The following is a 7,625-nucleotide window of genomic DNA, read 5'->3' as shown; positions in this document are numbered from 1 at the left end:
CATGACCAGCTAGAAAAGTCCCTCTCAACACTCTACGTCCTCCACCATGCCTGTACCACGTTCTCCACCCGGATGGCAATCCCCGTGGTGCCTTCTTTCTTTTTTTCTGCATCTTGGTGATCACATCTATTGAAAGGGTTGGAAAAAAATTAAAATGCCCTTTAGCTTAAGAATTTTTTAGTTATCTGCAAATCAACTCGTTTCAGGAGTGGAAGAATCCTTGGTCATTTCTTAATATCAAAATGTACGCAGGTTTCTCTTTTGAATGTCTTCTACATTTAAAGAGGCAATCATACAAAAGCTCCTATATTCCATACATGATAAATTCTTTGTTTCAGCCAACTCTTTTTTTTTTTAAGATATATATATTTTAAGATTTTATTTATTTATTTGACAGAGAGAGACACAGCGAGAAAGGGAACACAAGCAGGGGGAGTGGGAGAGGGAGAAGCAGGCTTCCTGCCAAGCAGGGAGCCTGATGTGGGACTCAATCCCAGGACCCTGGGATCATGACCTGAGCCGAAGGCAGACGCTTAACGACTGAGCCACCCAGGCGCCCCATGTTTCAGCCAACTCTTAATGGAGGGGCAACTAGTACACCATCTCCCCGGACAAAAAGCATTGGAATATTCCGTTTTGTTGATTTATATATCTCTTCGTATGTTTCCTCCTCAATTTCTATAGTAGTCAGTCTCTTCCCCATCTCCCAATATCATATTTAAATGCTGATCGTAAGCATGTAATCTGCCTCGAAGCTCTCTGTCATTTCTCATTTTCCCATAAATTCGCTCATCCAGGCTGAGCCTGATGAGATCCAGGGGCTCTTCTACAGTGTTGGTAGTTTGTTGCTGATCCACGTCGTCCGCCATGTTTCAAACCCTGCGCCCTTTCCCGCCTCTCCCCGGTATTGCTTTCTAAAATATCTTAGGTTCATACAGAGTTGATGAGCTTTTACAGACTGAGGAAAAGAATGTAGGATCGCTCTAAAGTAACCCTGAAGGTCAACCAGGAAGGTTCAGAGGAGGTAGAGTTTAATGCTCCTAGTGCCAAACACAAAGGAGAAAATGAATAAAGGGGCACCTGGGTGGCTCAGTCAGTTAAGCATCTGCCTTTGGCTCAGGTCATTATCCTGGAGTCCTGGGCTTGAACCCGGGGTCAGGCTCCCTGCTCAGTGGGGAGTCTGCTTCTCCCTCTCCCTCGGCTCCTCCCCCTGCTCATGCTTGCTGTCTTTTATTCTCTCTCTCTCAAATAAATAAATAAATAAAATCTTTAAAAAAGAAAAGAAAGAAAATGAATAAAATTATAGACAGGTGCTTTCCCAAGTGGAAAGCTCTGAAAGGGTCTAAGTCAAGGCAGATCTTCAGGCTGTGGAACAACAGGTGTGTCAAATCCTGATCAAAAGTTCCCACCAAGGTTTTAATGGAACACTTGGTTTATGTGTCCATGTGATGATAAAATGTCTTAGGCCAGGCTGTCCTGGATTTGCCATGGGCTGTGAACAGCACCACCCTAATGGGAAGAGAAGAAAGGGTATGAGGACACAAGGAGAGAGCAGGAGAGTGAGAGAGTAGAAAAAACAACTAAAACCAAAGGGTGAAAGAGAGAGGTTTTCCAGAGCATGGGCAAAACTCAAGCTGAACCCAGTCTTTTTGACACCATCCTTGTGGCTCTCCACAGTTTGAATGTCTGCTGATCACCTCGCTGTGGAGCTGGGAGGCCTTCTCACCCGACTGGCTAACTCCATTCACTAACCGCATTAGTGGCTTGTTTGGCCCATGCCTGGTGGCATAACTTGGAGAACTAAGGGCCCTGTCCAAAAAACCAGGATTCGTTCACATTCCTGGGCATTTTCGGGAACGGGTGAGCTGCAGAGAGTCCATGGTGTCACGTGGATGTCTCTAGGATGATGGAAAGGAGTTTTTCCCAAGAAAGAGAGTGGAGGTGTACAAATTTGTTTCAAGAACAGGGAAATGAGGTCAAATTTATATTCATTTTGAATATAATTGGAGGTATACAGGGTGATTTTAGGGAAAATTAAGGTGGCAAGCATAGAAAGATGAGTCACTAACTTGGAGAAGATATTTTCAATATATATAACGAACAAAGGAAAGTATCCTGAGTATATAAATAATTCTTTTATTTCTTTTTAGTTTCACTAATAGCTGAATACCATATACAAAGCCTCTTTGTGTGTTTTGTGTGTGTGTATGTGTGTGGCAAAGTTTAGATTTGAGGATTAAAAATAAAAGTGGACAATATAGCATGATATGGAAAGGAGAAAGGGGCAGTGGTGGAATATCTGGGATGTCCCAGCAGTCTGGGTAGTGGCCTACATTGGGGCAGCACTAAGGAACAGAGATTGTTCAGGAGGATAGTTTCCATGAACCTACGAGATGCCTCATCCTCCGAGAGATCTGAGTGGGAAGGAAGTCTGTGAGGCCTGAGCAATTCCAGGATCCAGCTATAAATGTGGTGAGGACCTTGTTGTGGGAGAACCCAGGAGAGTCACTGGAAGAATGTAAACAGGTGGTGAGCACTATGGGCCAGGATGTGTGGAGCATGTATTTATTAGCAACTCAGCAGGAAACAGAGGGCACACTCAAGTTGGGTAATTAAGGAGAGTTTAACAAAGGTTGGTTTTAACCTCTTAGGAAATGTGACAGAAAGGGTGCAGGGCTCTGGGGCAGTAAAAATGGGGAGCCTTATCACTACCAGGCTTGAAGAGATAAAAGGATAACCCAATTACCAGAGCTTACAGAGAGAGGGGCAACAGAGAGGGTAGCCTGGCAGCTGCTGGGGAGCTATGGCTTTTGGCAGACCCTGCTGTCCTCAGTTTCCCTGCTGGCAAACACCCTGCCTTGAGATTCGCCAAATCCAACTGATCCCAGAGGACAAAGGAGCCTGGTCATGCAGATCCATACAGATTAGTCTACCAGAGCACTAAGGGCAGAGGAAAGAAGAGGGTGGATCTGGAGAAGCAAATAGAAGATATCAGCACAGAGTACATTTCTAGGCTAATCAACATGGCTTTATCTACCCACTGCAGTGTGGCTCCACCTCCTACATAGACCAACAGAGAGAAGACCGGGATGGGGGAGAGAGGGATGTGCTCAGGAATGGTATCTGCCGTGGTCATTATTTGTTTTTGTTTTTTTTGTGAAAGAATACTGTAGCAGAGGAAAAATGATTTTCCCTCTACCCTTCTGAGTTCTTAGCTGAGGCTCCTATAAGAAAAGAGAGATTGACAAGAGGCAAAGACGTTTGTCAACATGTACACCTCATGTATACATGGAAGATTCTTAGACAAAAATAAGTTACATAATAAAAAAAATAGGAAAAAAAATAAGTTACTCCCTGAGGTGGCTTAGAATTCAGGCTTAAATACCCTCTAATAGGGAAAGGGGAAGGGGTGTGTAGACCTCTTAGGAGAGAATGACTAATTTTTAGGAGAGATGAATAGGTTCTAAGAAGGATAGAAGAACAGTATGATAGTTTAGGACCAAGTTTGTCTGGGTGGTGTATCTACTTCTAGTCTCCTCTCCTGTGATAAGAGTCAGTCTTCCTTGGTTGATGAAACTGGAGGTGGGGACCTATGACAATGGAGTTGCTTTTGGAGGATCTGTCTTCAGGCAGATGAGGGGAGTTCAGAGAAAGCTTCTCCCCACCTTTGCTGTTTTTCAAGTGCCTGTAGCTCAAAATAATCAACGTGCCAAAGCAACATATTTTGGGTCCTGAACTCCTTCAGTCAAATTCTGGTGTGGCATATTCTGCTACCCTTTGAGAGTTTTTGTGAATCTTTTAAAAAAATAATGTTTACTGTTTATTACTATAAAAGAAAGATACTTTTATTGCAGAAAATCTACAAAATACAGAAAGATATAAAGAAGGAAACAAACCACAGTAGTAATTCTATCACTGAGAGATAGATACATCATTTGCATTTTGGTATTCGTCCTTCCAGTGCTTTTTCCTGTGTTCATGTGCAGAAGTGTATATGTGTGTTTGTGTTATACATCTACAGATGGATTAAAAAATAATTGAAGGAATTACAATATTTATTATACTTTGCAATTTCTACTTGTAGGCCTATGTCAAAAACTTGATGTTGCTACCCACTTTTCTCCATGGCCTTAAGGAAACGAAGGCACAAATCCTGACTGTCACTTGAACTGTTGGTGATATGCTCCGATGGAGCAGGTTGTAGAGTTGACGGGTGCAGCATAACATAGGGGAGTGCTACTGAACGTTTGTAAGGTAGAGAAAGAGCTTGAAGAGTTTCTTCACAAATGGATTTTGATTACGTGTATATATATAGCTTGGTTCCTGGATAATTCACTTTTGTAAGTATCTATTTCTTTTTGAGTAATTTTGTGTTTTAAAAATTAAGATCTATCACGTGTAGTTTATAGTCTGTTCTTTTCACTTGCCATTACATCGTGGCTATTTTCCTGTGTCATTAAATATTGTACAAAAAGTATTGTCTCCCCATCCATTATCCCTGGAGGGGACAGCCCTGATTATCAAATGACCCTGTTCACCTCTCAACCCTTTCAGTTATAACTGATTGGACCAGAGGTAGACATCTGACACAAGGACAGAGCATGGGGATAAGGGGGTTGGGGGAGGATGAGGAACCATAGGTCCAACTATGGCAAGTAATTAGTCTTTCTCAAGAATTTGGTCTGAGGGACATGGGCTGTAAAGAATATCTTGTTCATAAATTTTTGTGTATGACTATGATTGTTTCCTTGGGGCCATTCCTAGAAGGTCAATTACCTAGTCAAAAGCATTGGCAACATTAAATATCTTGATAGATGTTGCCAAGTTACTCTCCAGGAAAGTTGTATGCATATTTCCATGCACTGTAAAAAGGCTTGCTGATGTCCCCCTTTCAATTCGCAGTAGGACAGAAATATTAGTTTGAGAGGTCATAGATGAACATAGCTCTGATAAAAAGGTGGTAATGAAAGCCCACAAAAGGGGCTTAGTCACACTGTGTTTCCCTATGTTGATCTGTGTATATTTATTTTATTTTTATTTTTATTTTTTAAGATTTTTATTTATTTATTTGAGAGAGAGAGAATGAGTGAGAGAGAGCGCACATGAGAGAGGGGAGGGTCAGAGGGAGAAGCAGACTCCCTGCTGAGGAGGGAGCCCGATGAGGGACTTGATCCTGGGACTCCAGGATCATGACCTGAGCCGAAGGCAGTCGCTCAACCAACTGAGCCACCCAGGCGTCCCGATCTGGGTATATTTAAAGAAAAACTTTCATGGAGTCCTAGTTCCTTGAAAGGTCAGTTTCAAGTAGTTGCCATGGGATCTGGGGTGGGGAGGGAATCTGAGCACTAGGAAGAAGGAAATGGAGTGTGAAGATGCCCTACTAAGGAGGCAGACAGGGTTTGATGGATATGTTGGGAGAGGAAGGAGGCAGTGGTCCTCAGCTTTCCATGAGTTTACTCTTTGCCTCTCTACCAGAGTTGGAAGCCCCAAAGGGCAGCCTGCTTCCCTTGCAATATTTAGCACAGTGGGGGCACTTAGTAAAGATATTTTTCATGTTGTAGCTGAGGAGAAGAAATGATGAGATGTCCAAGAGGGAAGAGAATTCTTCTGCGGACATGGTCTGAGGCCTGAGCAGCCTTCCTCGTGACTACCATGGAATGGAGGAAATGGTTTTCCGATTGCTGGAACAGGGCTCATAAACTATGGCTCACAAGCTGTGAGCAAAAAATGGTTTTTGTAACTTTTAATAGTTGAAAAAATAAAAGAAGAGGAATACTGTATGGTATGTGAAAGTTTTATTCCATTCAAATTTCCGCATCTGTAAATAAAGTCACTGGGCAGTTGAAGAGTTGTAACAGAAACCATATGGCCCACAAAACCTAAAATATTTGCTGTGTGGCCCATTAGAGAAAAAGTTTGCCCACCCCTGTGAGAGAAGAATAGCTTCCATTTCTTGAGTACTTATCGTGTGCCAAGTACTATAGAAATCACTTTACATGTATTTCCTCATTTATTTTTGACAACACTTGACATTGTTAAAAGATAAATTGAGCCATATTTGAAAATTTTAAGAGTTTATTTGAGCAAAAATCAATTTGAATCTGGCAGCATCCAATCTAGCAGATAGAAAGGAGCTCTAAATTGTTGTACAAAATGAAAGACTTTTACAGGCACAAGGGAGAAGGAACAAGGCAGTCATCCCAGGCAAAAAAGCAGGTTGGTTATTGTAAGGTTACTTTCCTTTATGGGATGGCAGGGGTCTATCAGGCAGATAACCTAGCATGTGCTGATCAGGTAATTCCTGACTGACTGGCTTAAGATTCCATTTCTGGGAAAGCTGAAACTGAAACTGAGTTAAATCTTGACTTCGTGTCTTACATACATGACTCCATTTTGGACCTATTGCCTTGTTCTTAACACTATGAAATAGTGGATATATCATTTACCCTCATTTCACATCTAGGAAAGTTGAGGTTTTTAAAAAGTTAAGTTTTTCATACCCGGTAGAATGGTGGAGCTGAGTTTCAAATCCAGGTGTCTGATAAGTGAATCTGAAAGTTTCATTGTATGATCTGAAGAGTGGTCAATGGACATCTTCCTACAATGTTCTTTGGGCTTTCCCGTCTTCTCTGATCACTTTATCATCCCAAACCCGTACCTCCTATGGAACAGGAAAGAACATAGGAAATTTCTGGTATAACACCTGTCACTGAGCAGGCATTCAATAAATGTTAGCTAATATTATTATGAAAATATAATGACCAATAATGAAGTGGCCAAATGCCTTATTTTGCCCCATACCCGATAAACTGTAGTTAGTTACCTTATCCTTAGGTCAAATTCCTTTTGCCTGTTCCACGCACACATACATTCAAACACACAGGCATATACATGTGTACCTGTGTCTTCAAGGGCTTTCTCTCTTGAGGTAAAGCTCTTTCCACCATTTTCCCCTCCCAAACTGCAGAGTGGTACTGTTTTCTCTCTTCTTTCAGGGTATCTATTCCTTTTAATTTCTATTGTGGCTCTAATTTCTTCCAGCTGTTGCTGCAATTCCTCCCCCACCCCACCACTTCCTTGGTGCCTCTCATTTCTAATCTCTGTAAAATTCAAAAGGTTTTCTGTCCCAGGAAATAGGAAGACTTTCAGCATCAGGAGGTTTGACATGCCCATGGGGCTGTAAGTGGGCCCATATAATGACACCATTAAGTTTTTGACATTTAGATGCCTTTTATGAGCCATCTAGCTTTGTGAACTCTGTTTTTTGTCATCGGAGATTCTTAAAGGTGGAAGAGAGTTTATGAATCATTTAAGTCAACCTCTTGACTATTGTTAGAATCTCTTCTAGCACATCTTTGACAGATGGGTACCCGAGTTCACTTGGATACTTTCAGTAAGTAGGGGATAACTATCTCCCAAGGTAATCTATTCCCTTGGGAGAAACCCCATTGTTAGAAAGTTCTTCCTTATGCTGAACCGACTTTGCTACTCTGTTACATCTATCCAGTGATATCAGGAGTCAAATAAAAGAAGTCTACTTCTTCTTAGATGGGAGAGTTTTTCACACTTTTGCAGATAGTCATCGTGTCTCCCTTCTACCCTTCTGCATGAATGTTGGGTTTCCA

At 41.8% G+C, this 7,625-nt stretch overlaps 1 pseudogene; it reads right to left on the bottom strand.

Annotated features, from left to right (window-relative positions):
- Window positions 1–565: 565 nt before the first annotated feature.
- On the bottom strand, window positions 566–894 carry LOC123845519 (U6 snRNA-associated Sm-like protein LSm3; annotated as a pseudogene).
- Between the last annotated feature and the right edge of the window lie 6,731 nt (window positions 895–7,625).

This window comes from Mirounga angustirostris, unplaced genomic scaffold, assembly GCF_029215605.1.
Source record: "Mirounga angustirostris isolate CCGP_5_RB_7025 unplaced genomic scaffold, mMirAng1.0.hap1 SCAF_6, whole genome shotgun sequence".
In the NCBI taxonomy this organism is placed as follows: domain Eukaryota; kingdom Metazoa; phylum Chordata; class Mammalia; order Carnivora; family Phocidae; genus Mirounga; species Mirounga angustirostris.
This window is presented reverse-complemented; position numbering and strand designations above follow the sequence as displayed.